Source organism: Mirounga angustirostris, unplaced genomic scaffold (genome assembly GCF_029215605.1).
Source record: "Mirounga angustirostris isolate CCGP_5_RB_7025 unplaced genomic scaffold, mMirAng1.0.hap1 SCAF_8, whole genome shotgun sequence".
Lineage (NCBI taxonomy): Eukaryota > Metazoa > Chordata > Mammalia > Carnivora > Phocidae > Mirounga > Mirounga angustirostris.
The window spans coordinates 66,166,454-66,181,509 of NW_026991716.1; the positions used below are offsets into that span (position 1 = coordinate 66,166,454).

At 35.3% G+C, this 15,056-nt stretch overlaps 1 long non-coding RNA gene and 1 pseudogene across 1 annotated transcript in view; one reads left to right on the top strand and one right to left on the bottom strand.

Moving 5' to 3' along the window:
• The window catches only part of LOC123837870 (uncharacterized), a 253,775-nt gene that overhangs the window by 143,024 nt on the left and 95,695 nt on the right, over positions 1 to 15,056 (bottom strand). The gene's annotated exons all lie outside the window — the stretch shown is intronic.
• The window catches only part of LOC123836450 (Y-box-binding protein 2-like), a 115,801-nt pseudogene that overhangs the window by 98,534 nt on the left and 2,211 nt on the right, over positions 1 to 15,056 (top strand).

Here is a 15,056-nt window from a genome sequence, read left to right on the forward strand (position 1 = left end):
CTTTATGAACTTTCAAAATCCTTGCCAGACACAGAATGCTGTATCTCCCCAGTTGTCTGCAACTTCTATGAAAACATAAAGTCTTTGAAAGCAGAAACTGTTATTTTGCACATAACTGGATTCCCAGAAACTCATTCTTGCAATAAATATTTTAGGATAATGAAATGACTATGGTTTTTCTGGTTCCAGCCATGACAAACTTACCCTCCACCCCTAAGTACCTAAAAATAAGCTGAACAAAATAAAAAGATGTAAAAAGTTATAAATAAATAACTCTCTGCAGGCACTATACAGTAACCAACACTAAGCTATGACTCTTGAGGGAAAGAAGGCATAGTAAGGGGAACCCATATTTATACTAGTGCTCTTCTGAGGGTATTTTCTGACCTGTAGTGCTTCAATACTGATTCACTTCAATACTACTAAGGCAGGAAAAGTAGGGGAGGGAACAGAGCACCAGAAGAAAGTATTTGCAACATAGAAGCTGGGAGTATTTACAGAATAGAAGCTCTAAAAACCTGTGAAATATTTCCATTATGTCTTTGGCCAAACTCGTAAACTCTGCAAAGATTGACACTATAGGAGGTGAGAGAAAGGAAAGAGACTGAGACAGAGACAGAGAGGGAATGTAGTTAAAGGGAACCTGAGTGCTGATCAGGTAGTTTATAGGTTATAAGTATTGGAGAAATGTTGATGTTCAGGTCCAGCCATAGCAGAGGGATCTTGATGCATACATTTACCATTGAGCTGGGGTCCCAGAAAATATGTGCCCTACACCCTAGCTATAAAGCACAGGAGAAAGGACCAGAAAAAAGAGAAAACAAATATACCTACCCTAATCAATCAAAAACCATGTTTCTATAGAGGGATCAGCAGGATCAGCAGGTAATATAAGTGCAGACAGAATATAACTCACCACCTTTTAGAGGAAAATACCATCCAGAAATTCTACATTATATCAACTCCAGTGCACTTCATAAATGAAAAATTGCTAGATATGGTGAGAAGCAGGAAAATTTCACTTATAAAGAAGAGTAGCCAATAGGAATAAAACCAGAAGTGATCCTGACATTGTGATTAGCAACAAGAACCTAAACTAGATTTAATATGTGAAAGGAAATGAACCATATTTGGATAAGTTGGATGAATCAGTAGAGTATTTAAATTGAAAATTAGAATCTAGAAAAACAATCCAGTGACCATTTTTAAGCTACAGAAATAAATATATGAAATAAAGAATGTATTGTATTGTTTTAACACTAGTCTGGATATAGTTGAAGGAATGCTTAGCAACTAAAGGTCAGAAAATATCCAGAATGAAATTGAGAGAAAAAAGAATGAAAAAAACAAGGATATAACAGAGTTGGCAGACATAATCCAAGATGTGTCATATAAGCAATTTGTCTCACAAAAGGCAATGCAAGAGACAGACATATTATGGGGGGTAATAAGAATGTTAACATAAAGTAGACTCTTTTCTTTTTTTTTAAGATTTTATTTATTTTTGAGAGAGAGAGCGAGCGAGCACAAGCTGGGGGGAGGGGGAGAGGGAGAAACAGACTCCCCACTGAGCTGAAGGCAGATACTTTAGGGGAGCCACCCAGGCACCCTTAAAGTAGACTCTTTTCAAGCTAAGGTTGCATTTTGCAATTTCTACACTAACCTGTAAACCAGTGATACTAAAATCATAACCAAAAGAAAAAAAAAGCTAACAAAGGAGAAATAATGGAAAAATTTTAAATATGTATTCAATGAGAACAAACAAGTCAGGAAAAGAAAAATAAGGTAACAAACAATGAAATGAAAAAGAAATTACACACCAACATTACTCTCGACAAAATCATTGTCAAAAATTAGCAAAACAAATCCAGCAGTGTGTTAAAAAAGTACAATAATACAAGGCTGGCTCAATGTTAAATAACCAATCCATGTAACTCACTGTTATGTGTGTGTATAAATTTCAGTAGATGTAGAAAAAGCATTGGCTATTCATTCATAATTTTAAAATCTCAGCAAACTTGTATTAGGTGAGAGTTTTCTTCATCCAATAAAGAGCATCCACTAAAAAAATACACCTAATATCATACTTAATTGTGAAATAGTAAGATTGGGAATAATACAGGTTGTCTAGTCTTGCTACTTTTATTCACCATTATGTTGAAAATCTTAGTCTGTGCACTAAAGCAAGGCAAATTTCACAAACGTTTAGAAGGAAAAAAGTAAAATCATTTTGTCTGTGAATAACATAAGTGTATATGTAACAATTATAAAGAAAGCTACATAGATGTGGACATAAAAGTGAGCAACTATGGACACTCAAGTTAAAGTGATTTCAGCTTTGCCATCCACGGATATTGAGGTATTAAAACAGTTCAGAGCAAAACTATGAAAAATTTAAAATGGAAGGGCCTGAGAGTCTTATACTATCCTTTCACAACCCCAGCCAAAACGAAGCTCAATTTTCTTACAATTTCTGTCAATTAATATATTTTCCTTATAAGAAAAGCAATGCATGAAGATTAATCTCAAGATTTTCTACAAACTTAATTTATGATAGAGATGGTTCATTGGGTTCATTTGGTTTGACAATTCATTTTGCCACATGTTATATTGAATAGCTGTGAGAGAAACACAGTTCATATTAGGAAAGTTCACAAACTATATTTTTTGCAATAATAGAACACTAGACTATTACTCATAGCTAAGACTTGTTAGATCATTATACCTATGTTTGCTTAAGTGTCCAAATGATTAACTAAAATAATAATCCTCTTTTTTTTTTTTACTAAAATGGAAATAAGTTGTATTTAGGCTGCCTGTCGAGGATTCTTAATGATTCTTATTATTTAATCTGATAGAATTTTTTTCTCCTTTTCACTAAAGCTACTTTGTGTTTTCTTCAGTTCCAAAAAGTATTTTGTAAGTGTTGGTATATTAATCCTCATAATGTAAAGGAGTTCTAAAAAATTAATTGCCCATATGTTTGAAGATTCAAAGTCAATCATCTATCTAAAACTATAGGATTTTCTATATTACATCTTCCCTATTTTATTGTGTTCCCCTCCAATAAGATCATTTTTCTGTCAATTTTTTTTTCCCTCAAAGTGTACCCCTTCCAATTCAAACTTTCTCAGCTAACTCAATGGGATTAACATTGCATTGATCATTACAGGAATTACTGAGGACTCTCACAGGTGTCTATCCCACAACAGAAATCTTCCCTACCTACTCTGTCTGTGTAGCCTAGATGATTTTTCAAGTCTTTTTTATTGCAATTTTTTTACTGAATGGATTTATAAACTATGTATACTATACATTATAGTAACTAATAAGGTGATTCTGGAGGGGGACTATCTGAATTTGAATTCTAGCGCCTACCTATACTGGTTGTGTGATCTTGCTGCTTAGTGTCCCAATGCCTTTGTTTTCCAAGTTGTAAAATGATGGTAATAATAGCCCTATTTTATAGAAAAATTTTAACATTATATGAGATAATGCATGCAAATAAGAAGACACACGCATAACACTTAGAAAAAACATTGAATATTCTAGACAAACAAGAAATGTTGATTGCTATTAATACACTACACTACTGCTACAACAAATGCTATCAAAACTTTGAGAGGGCGCCGGGGTGGCTCAGTTGGTTAAGCAACTGCCTTCGGCTCAGGTCATGATCCTGGAGTCCTGGGATTGAGTCCCGCATCGGGCTCCCTGCTCGGCAGGGAGTCTGCTTCTCCCTCTGACCCTCTCCCCTCTCATGCTCTCTCACTCTCTCTCTCAAATAAATAAAATCTTAAAAAAAAAAACCAAACTTTGAGGCTGAGAGTCCTTTAAGAAGAAGAATTTTGTCTTATTCATCTTTGTATCTCTGGTAGAAAAGTGCCTCACATTTTATGTATGCAAATAAACATTTATTGAATAAGTAAATGAATGAATGAATGAATGTGATTACAGGATCTATTTGTAGTTTTATGTCTGTATTTTTTTTTGACCTTTTGTCGATAGGTATTCTTATCATCATCATCATCAACAACATTATTTCAAGTATGCCTCCTTAAATGTAATAACCCATTCTTTTCTAGTTTCCCATATCCTGGCTATTAGGTGGTTTTATAGTATGTAAAGGAAATGTGATACCCAAAAGCATGATTCTGTGAAGATGTTGGAAACATACATACTTATCTCTCCTGTCTTCTAAGTCCTTCCCAAAAGTAGTCAAAAAACAAAATAAACCAGATGGGTGGATGGGGGGAATCTTAGTGCATTACAGGCCACAATGTCCTAGAGGAAAATTGTCTGGGATGCCTGGATAATTCAAGGGCTCCCAACTTTCCAGTAGAATCTGGGGGAAAGTCCACAGAATTACTCAGCTATTGTAGGTGTCAGATCATTGCTTTCATGGTGTGAAGGGAGTGCTAGAACCTGAAAGTCCAATAGGTACTCTGCTGTAGAGCTCTCTGCACCTGATTAAATTGATGATGGAAACACTGGAGAGGACCTCTTCAGGTGAACTTAAATGCCTCACTGTGTTTTACGGGACCACACCATCTTCGTACGTGAAGAAACCTGGAGACAGAGAAACCACCCATTCTCCCCAGGTCAGCCAGTGGGCCACTGGAAAAGTTCATGACCTGCAACTGATTTATCCCTTTCTGCCAGTGGTCACTACATGACATACTGGGACAACTTACTTACCTGGGAAATAATGTCCATGAAGATAAAGGTAAGTATGCTAATTGAGAAGGAGAAAAACCATAAGAGCGCTGAACTCTAGCAAACAAACTGAGGGTTGTTGGAGGGGTGGTGGGTGGAGGAAGGAATAATTGGGTGATCAGGATTAAGGAGGGCACTCAATGTAATGAACAGTGTGTGTTATATGCAACTGATGAATCACTAAATTCTACTTCTGAAACTAATAAAAAAAAAGGCAAGCATGCCCATTTACAAGTATTTGTGGATACAGGGGGGGCAAATAAAGCCAAATATTAAAATTGTTAGCTTCTATTGAGGCAGTAGAAAACATTCATTAAAAAAAGAAAACATTCATGAACAATCTTAAAAACTCTCAAAGAGAGAAACAGAGAACACAAAACAATGTAAAGAAACAAGATAATTTCTGAACTTAAAATTTCAATAGATAAACTGGGGGAAAAAATCCTGATAGGCATGTCCTAAAACTAATCAAGCTTCTAAAAATCCCCATAACTCACAACAACAAAAATATATAAATAACAAGTAAAAATACTAGAACCTTTAAGAATAGTTTCAAAAGCACTAACATGAAAGTCGTATGTTTTTTTTTTCCTGGAGACAAAACAATAAAAGATGGTGAGATATGATAATTGAAGAAATGATAGAAGAAATCTTCCCTGAATAGTGAGGCTGGCTCTCCTAGTGGAAAGTGTACAGGGAAGAAATGATGTTCAATAGTGATGCATGATATGGAGAATAATAAAGCAGGTAAAGAAATAAAGGGCTGGAATAAAGGGCTTTCTATACAAGGGATAAGAGAACACCTCACTAAGGTGACATTTGAGTTGGTCTCTGAAGTGAATACATGGGGAAAACATGTTGCAGACTGATACGAAGACTAAGCAGTATTAAATGAATTTAAGACAGGATTGCATTTGGCATGTTTGAGAGACAGCAAAGAAATCAAGGTGACTTCCAAGTGTGGGAGTATTGGTAGGAGGAGGAGAGGATCGGTAGGGGAAGAGGTCAGAAAGGATACAGAGGCAAGAATATTCCAGATTGAAGGCAATGGCAAGAACTTAGAATTTGAATTATGAGTGAGATGCTATGCCACTGGAAGATTTAATGGAAAAGTAACAACATCTAACATATTTTTAAAGTTTTACTGTAGCTACTGTGTTGAAAATAAATATGAGAGAGGAGGTGGAGGAGAGGGCAGAAAGAGGGAGGCAAGTGAGGAAGCCATTATAATAATTCCGCAGCTAGAAAATAAGACCAAAGACCAAGTAGGAATGGAGATGATAAGCAGTTGGGACCTGGATATATTCTGGAGGTAGAGCCAATAGGATTTACTAAGAGATTCAACTTTGGAGAATAGTATGCATGGATTTTAAGAAGTTTATTTAGCAATGTTTTTTTTATTAGACAGTTTGGATGAGATTATTCAATGTCTAACAAGATGCAAAGAACATGAATGGTTTGGCTCAGTGTCATATCAGTGAAGTCTAGCATATTACCTGACTTGTAGCAGATACTCAATAAATATTTTTTAAATTAGTGAATGCATGTTAGGAAACTGTACATTATTATTTCATAATGTGAGTAGAATTAGGCAGCCTAGTACTGAATTTTTAAAAAATCTCCTTCAGATATTAAAGAATGGTATCTAAGCAAGGCCTTACTAATATCCTTTCAGCATCTTGAGGTACAGTCAGGGTGGATAAGATAATCAAGATATCCTGTCTTGGAATAAAACTGGAACAGACACAGCGATGCTTGTATAAGTCTGGTAACCTCATCTTACATGAAAGTATCTATGCATTTTGTTTTCTGCCTTAGAACGTTGGTCATTAATATTGTGCTTATATTCCTCACAGAGTGATATATTTTTTTCAGAATTAAAATACATATGAATATATATTATATAGTATAGTTTCTCCATATAGGTAATAAAAATAATTTTAAGACCATTTCATGCTTTTCATTTTAGTAGCTCTTATATCAGTCAGTATTATCTTCCTCTCACATGAGTTGTATATTAACAGTGATGAATTTAAATAACTGGCAATATTAATTTTTCCAGACTTATCAAAAATTTTCAAAAAGTAAAAAATTCAAATGCATTTACTTTTTATTCTTTGGTTAGTGCTATCTAATTCAACCCCCCAAATCTTCTGATCATAAAAGATTTTGTGATTAGATGAAAATAGGATTAATGATTGCATTATTCTAAATAAAGTTCTAATGCAGAATGAGCTAGCTATGTACCATACATAGCAAAATTTTCCTATAGATTTTTGTTTTTGTAAATGCATTCCTTCTGTTCAGGTGTTTAAATGCATATAATCCAGCCTATTATATTGTTATACATCTTGGTTTGGTAAGACATAGGTTTTGAAATCAAACGCATTTATGTCTAAAATTTAGGCTCTTATTCCAACTGGCTAGATGACCCTGTGCATGTTTTCTAGTCTCTCTGAGCTTTAGTTTCTTTATCTGAAATACAGAGATTGTAAAATATGTCTTCAAAGTCTTTCATTCATTTATTTAAAAATATTTATTAAGTGCCTTCATATGTAATGACCAATAAATATTAACCTTCCTCTTTCATTTGAAGAATATATAAACACACATGTATATACAATTACTATATTACATTTACACATATGTATATATATAAAACTTAGTCATTATGTAATTATTCCATTAAAATATATATTTGCTCAAATTATATATGTAATGCTAATAATAGTATAATATTAAAATGTTTTACCCATTTGACTAGAAATCTGGTCTGAAGTAGAGCTTTTGTTTGGTCAATGGTCAATGTCAACATATTTTTTTAACATTAGGAACAATACTATGGAGTTTTTAACAGTAACTGTTTCCCATTAGATAAGTAATATGCACATTACATTAAGTCCTAACTACAACTCTTTAAATCCTATAAAGTAGGTATTATTACTGTTTACAAGTGAAGAAATTAAAGTTTAGGGAAATTAACTTATTTGCCCAAAACCACATAACTATATAATGGTGATACCTAAATTTGAACCAAGTGATTCAAACTCCATAATACTATAATAATAATGTTATTAATATTATATCACATATTTAATATATATGTATGTATAATTTAACAATTAAAATTTCTATTGGAAACAAACACATGTCTTATAATGAAGGTCAAGCCAGAAAGAGTTGTTCTATAAGGCATGGGTTTGAGGAAGTCAAATCAAAATTTTCAGTTTCAAATAACTGAAAGTTTTTACAGATTCAAATAACTTTGGCTGGGTATTAAAATTCTCAAGATCCAAGTCAGGAATGCTTGGCTGATTTCAGATGACATTTAGAGATTAAAAAGAAGTATAATTTCTAAGCCATCTGGTTTCCCCACGCATATAGATTTAAGAAGATCAATGAAATTACTTGGAAGGGGCAAAGCCAGATTATGCAAACATACCTAATTGAGAGTTTATTTTGTTTTATATTATTTTATGGTTAAATGACTAATGCCTCGTAGGGTTGGCTTATCGCTTTTTTTATCACAATACCAAATGAACAAGGTTATGACATACTAGTCACAATGCTGGAGAAAAAGTGTTAACTCATTATTAAATATAATAATATTCATGAAAGTGATCATTTTAGATTCTTTTACAATTAGTTTCAGAAAGAAACAAGAATTCTGTAATCTAATCCATGCAAGGAAAATGTAGAGAAAGAATAAAATTAAAACTAGGAGGCTTTTTGATTTTTCTTACTGTCATGGTTTTAAAAATGGTAGTCTGGACATGGGTGATTTCTTTTATTATTATTAAAGTGCTCTTTATTGAGCGGAATCAATAAACTTAGCTGAACTTACAATAAACTTTAAAAATTAAAAAAACATACATCTGGAAGTATTCATCTTGGTAATACAGAAAAACCTTTCATGTAAATATCTTCCTCCTTTCTCCAAATACAGTATACTGAAATTAATTAAATTATTAAGACTTTTGTGTTGCAGAATGGAGGAGTGTGTTAAGAACGGAGAAAGACTAATAGTAATTTCAGCAAATTTTATGCAATTTCTCATCAAAATGTCATGTTAATCTGTCTAGACCTAGTTTAGAAGCACACAGGGCATAAAAGTTAAGCAAACTTCTAGAAAAGAGACAAAGTTTGCAGAAAAATCATGTACCCCAACACACACCTACTTATTTCCTCTTCTTTGCCCCTCACAGGCAACACTCATAGAATTGAGAACAGAACAGATTTAAATTAAAACATAATATGACCTGTTTTAATCAGATTTTGGAAATATCAAGTTATTATTATACTTATGAATCACTCTAATTTTATTGTACAGTTTAAAAATGCATACTAATAAGATAAATAATTTTAATCATATGTGAAGTCCACAGACCTTAAATACTTGTATATTTTTATGTGTTTAAAACACACACACACACACACACACACATGCACGACTTAGGTTTCTAAATCTGCTCACTCCTGTCTCAGTTCATGTGAGCTGGTTAGAGATGTATGCCTATAGGCAAAAATAGACATTTAAAAAGAGTGTTTACTTCTACAAAGCACAGTAAGCTAAAACAGAGACACTATTTTATCACAGCCTAAACAGCATCGTTCATAAAGACCTCAAAGAAAAATATTCTCTGTGGTTTGATAGTATGAGAAAAAAAGAGACTGTGGGATCCAACAGGTAGGTCTAAGCTTATATACCAGCTCTCACACATTTAATGTGTAAGAATGATCTAATACCTCTGTGTTCTTGGGCAGTTCTCTAATGTTTCTAAGACTTCAGTTTCCTGTTATGTAAAATGGGGTAATGATTTCTACTTCACTGGATGTTAAAAACTGATAACAGCATAGCATGAAAAGTACTAAGCACAGTTTCTGAAAAATTATTTTCTGAGTAAATTCTAGTTTCCTTCCTGCTGGTTTCCTGTTAGCACAGGTATTACACTCAAAACTCATACTCTAATACTTCAGATAAATCATTGCATTTTCTTACTTCTGCCAGCCTGCAAAATGAAACTTCAGCTTTCATCTGAGGATTGTGGAGTGTCTAAAGTTGAATGCAAAAAACACTTCCTATGAGAAAGTAAGATATCTGTAAGAGTGTGTGTGAGTGTGTGTGTGTGTGTGTGTGTGTGTTGGGGTTTAAGTGAGGTGGGGGAGGAACAGAAGTTAGTGTAAAAAAGTATTATGTTGCATAAAAGAGGAAGTTTCTACTGAAACTACACAGAAGAATTAAGGAGCATCATCAGGAAGAAAAAGGACAAGGAGGAGAGCAGCAAGAACAGCCCAATGACAAGAGTCTGGAGGAATCCCTTAATACTGATATGAATAATGATGAAAAACCAGTCACAGTCAATCTGGGTTTTGATGCCTCATGTAATATCTGAGAGCTCCTACAATTACTTTAGAGTTTTAAACCAAATATAGAGTTTTAAAAAATATACTTTTTTCAAAATATTAAAAATAAACAACTCATGCACATCATACTACTTAGACACATAAAGTTTTTGTGTTTTGTGTTTTGTAGAGATTGAGGTTGAGATGCAAATTAAAACAACAATGAGAAACCATCTTTCATTAAATTGGCAAACACAGAAAAAAGAACATTCAGTCCCTGCATGGGTTTGGTGAGATGGAACTTGCCATTCCATGGTGATAGAGGTATAGATTGGCACAAAATATCCAGAAATAAATTTGGCATTATATATCAATACATTTTAAAATGTTAATATTTCTACAATTCAATCCATTAACTTCACTTTACCAATGTCTTCTACGGGAATAGTCAGATGCATTAAAATTTCTGAAAAAGGGATATTTAACTGCTGGAGCAGTCTAACCCCTATGAACTTGAAAAATGACCCATCAAACCTCCATTTGGGGCAGGGCCTTGGAGGGAAGAAAAACTTCTGGGAGTAGATCAAAATAGAGACAAAGGGAAAAAAGATGAAAACTGAGGTGAAAGAGAAGAGAAGAGCCAGAATATCTCAGAAAATAAGCTGCCATATATTTGAGTATTAGAGAAAAACAACAGAAGGGGGGGTCACGTGAAGTTATAAGAGTTTTCTGTAAAACTGGCTGGCTCAGGGGGGTGGGAGGATGGGTTAGCCTGGTGGTGGGTATTGAGGAGGGCACATTCTGCATGGAGCACTGGGTGTTGTGCACAAACAATGAATCATGGAACACTTCATCTAAAACTAATGATGTAATGTATGGGGATTAACATAAGAATAAAAATTAAAAAAAAAAAACTGGCTAGCTCATTCGGTTAAGCGTCTGCCTTTGGCTCAGGTCATGATCACAGGTTTCTGGGATTGAGTACCTCATCAGGCTCCCTGCTCAGTGGAGAGTCTGCTTCTCCCTCTCCCTTTGCCTCTCCCTCCTGCTCGTGCTTTCTCTCTCTTGCTCTCTCAAATAAATAAATAAATAAATAAATAAATAAATAAATAAATAAATAAAATCTTTAAAAAAATGCATGAAATAAAACTACTCTCTTACAACAGAATTCAATATGAAACTATATCTTGAGATAACATATCCTGAAACTAAGAATGCTATCCCAGAACCACACTGCACATTCAAATGAAATTACTGAATTTGAAAAAGAAAGAAAAACCCTCTTGTATCTGGAAAAATCGGCATATGTCTTATTAGAGAAAGCATATTATATTATCACAAGAATTTTAAGGTATGTATTTAAGCAAGAAGAAAATGGAGAAAACAATATAGTCAAGGAAAGAATTCATAAGCTAATCACTTTATATCCAACAAAACTGACTTTCAACTACAAAGGGCACAGACAAGCTATTATCAATATGTAAAAACTCAAAGAATATTGTTCTCATGAGGATTACCTGAGAAATCTATGAGGATATAACTACCGATAAGCAAAATGACTAAAGGGATATGGACATCAGGACTGGTGGTGAGCACTGAGCATATTATTAGGTGCCCATAGAATTAAGATGAAATGAAGGTTAAGAGGAAGAAAGTATGATATGCAATGGCTATTTCCTCTGACAATTTGTTCATGGAGGGGTTACAATGAGAAGAGAGAAAAAATTAATGTGCTTGAGTAGCCATATAAATGGTAAATTAGTACTGTTATTCTGAGACTATTTTGCATGTAATATGGGATACAACAAATTAGCAATGGTATATTCAGATTCTATCATTCTTGCGTCTTTTAGAAGCAAGGGTTAATGATGTAACAGAGAAGACATCAAATAAAAATTCTGTCATCTTGGGGCGCCTGGGTGGCTCAGTCGTTGGGCGTCTGCCTTTGCTCGGGTCATGATCCCAGTGTCTTGGGATCAAGCCCCGTGTAGGGCTCCCTGCTCCACAGGAGGCCTGCTTCTCCTTCTCCCTCTCACCCTGCTTGTGCTCCCTCTCTCTCGCTGTGTCTCTCTCTGTCAAATAAATAAATAATATCTTAAAAAAAAAATTCTGTCACCTTGAACTTCAAGTGAGAAGATCAATATAAATTTCTAAGGTATTTTATCTTGGGTGAATTAAACTATAATCAATACTATTTTATACCCACTAAAAATTGTTATAATAAAATTCCAAATTAAAAATAACCCTGCCTAGAGGCCCTGGGTGGCTCAGTCAGTTGAGTCTGGACTCTCAGTTTTGACCCAGGTCATGATCTCAGTGGTGAGATGGAGTGATGGGTCAGGCTCTGAGTTCAGCGCAGGGTCTGCTTGAGATCCTATCTCTCCCTCTCCCTCTGCCACCTCCCCCTGATCTCCCTCTATCTCTCAAACAAACAAACAAATGAATAAATAAAAATAATAAATAAAATCTTTAACAAAACAACTCTGCCTATACTAAATGTAAATGTGGGAGAGAGGTGAGCCAGCTGGAGCACTAGTACTCTCCCAGTGGTAGGTGTACGCTGATACAATTTCTTTGGGAAAAAACCTGTGTGGTAGGATCTATGGAAGCTGTGATAGCCCATCAGTGTTACTCTTCAATGTAACCACAACAGAATTGCGTACATACATATTTTCGCCAAATATATGTGTGGATGTGCTCATGGTAGCATTCTTATATTTTTTTAAGATTCTGTCCATCCATTTGACAGAGAGAGAGATACAGCGAGAGAGGGAACACAAGCAGGGGGAGTGGGAGAGGGAGAAGCAGGCCCCCCCACGGAGCAGGGAGCCTGATGTAGGGCTCAACCCCAGGACCCCAGGACCATGACCCGAGCCTAAGGCAGATAGATGCCAACAACTGAGCCACCCAGGCGCCCCCATAGTGGCATTCTTGATAATAGTAAAAAACTGGAAACAATTGCAATATCAATCAACAGTATAATCATAAATTGTGATGTATTCATACAAAGGAATATCACACAATGTATATTCATGTAATAAGCTATTGATTATGCAATTACATGGATGGATTCCACAAACTACCATTGAGTGAAAGAAGTTAGACATATAAAAAATACTATTTTTATTTGATTTGTATAAAGTTTAAAAGCAAGCAAAACTAAAGTACGATGTTGGAAATTGCATAATGATTGGTATTGTGGAATTGGGGGTCATAACTGAGTGGGACTTGTGGAGGTTACCCTAGTTTAAAGTGTTATATGTCTTGAAAGGTTTGGTGGCATTATATGGGCATATTTTATATATGATAATTTACCAATTATTGGTGTACACATATATTTGTAAGTTTTTCTGTGTGTACTATAATAGATAATTAATGTTCTGGTAAACCACACATCATCCAGCTATTGGGAAAGTCTGCTGCTGACGGCTCACAGTGAGTCCTTTCCTTGACATTGTCCTTAGCCACAGATAACTCCCTTTTTAAAAATTACACCCCTTCCCAGGGGAAAGACCACATCCAAAGACAAGATGATGCAAAGTTACAAAGGCCCAGTCCCCTTATCTCAAGTTAGGACGACTCTGAAGGGCTATCCTGGGTCTACAGCTTTTCATTTTAACTGTGTTATGGGTTGACTTCTGCTAGGCTATCTTGCAATGAGTCCATTGCTGGTGGTAAGCGGAAAACAAATAGACTTTGCCATTTGACAACTGTTTAAATTATCATCAGTAGTGAACTAGGATGCAGTACTGGTAGAAGGGGACACATCAGCTATGTAGTTATTTCTGGAGCTTAATAACATAAGGGAAATAGTAAGCATAAGAATTATAAATTGGGTGGGCTTTACCTGGAGACATTTTTTTTTTTTTAATTGAAGAGAGAGAATTCGTTTAAGCGATTATTTATCAACCCAAGGCAAAATCTGAATATCAGAACAATGCTTGGGAACATTTAAAGAGACTTTAATTCCTGCCACTGCAAGGCAGATAGAGCACTAGGTTCAAATCTTACTCATTTAGACTAGTGGAGCTTCAGAGAAGGTTGACTTTTCAGTCCCAGCAGGCCTCCTAAGCCAAGGTCAGGGTTTTAATGATGAAGGCGTATTCCCCTTAGATTTGGAATAAAAATAATTGACTAGATATAGTTGGGAACCTTGAAGTTCTACTTTCCCTTTCAACCTTCTTAGTTAATGGAAGTAACTCATACCTCTTTGTTAGAAGATACGGTTCTGTTTTAAAGGAGGCTTTGCTTGAAGATCATGCAGAAGATTCCAACAAGTTAGATGCTTTCAAAATCATTATTCCCACCTACGCCCCCCACACTCCAAGGACCTACCCTCATCTCCTTTGAGGGAAATAGACCAATACTAAGGGCCTAATACCAGCACAGCCCAATGGGGAAGTGCTAAGGTAGCTAAGGGACGATAGAGACTATATGCCAAAGGAGTTGCAGGAGCTCTTTAGTGGATACCACAGGAGGCAAGAGAGTATGAATGAGACCGGATCTTGAAGGTGATGGAACAGGGGTGCAGAACATAAAGCTGGATGACAGCCTTTCTCAATATGGAGCATTTTCCCATAAGAAATGATTTAGCACACCGTCAAGGACCCAAGGAGAGAGTGCTAATACACTGCTAGGATGACAGTTGGAAAGTTTGAAAAGGTGATGGCCCACACAAGTAAAGTGGAAATGCCAGAATTGTGTGACAGAGGAGGAAGGTATGAAATGACTTCAAGAAATGGGCACGCTACAGTGATATATTTAAAGATCAGAAAAACTACCAGAAAGCTATGTACTAAGAGAGAGCCAGAAGCCCAGTTTATTCACTAGAACAGTAAGGATTATACTAGTGAGAAATGCACTAGCATCATTGAGAAGCTTGGTGTACTTCTCCTTTGTGGGTCAGGGCTGACTGTAGTTGCTGTGACAGGACTGGTCTCTCTGGCAGTGATAAGCATGAGCATATCTGAAGATAAAAGGGGCCTGGTAGTGGCACT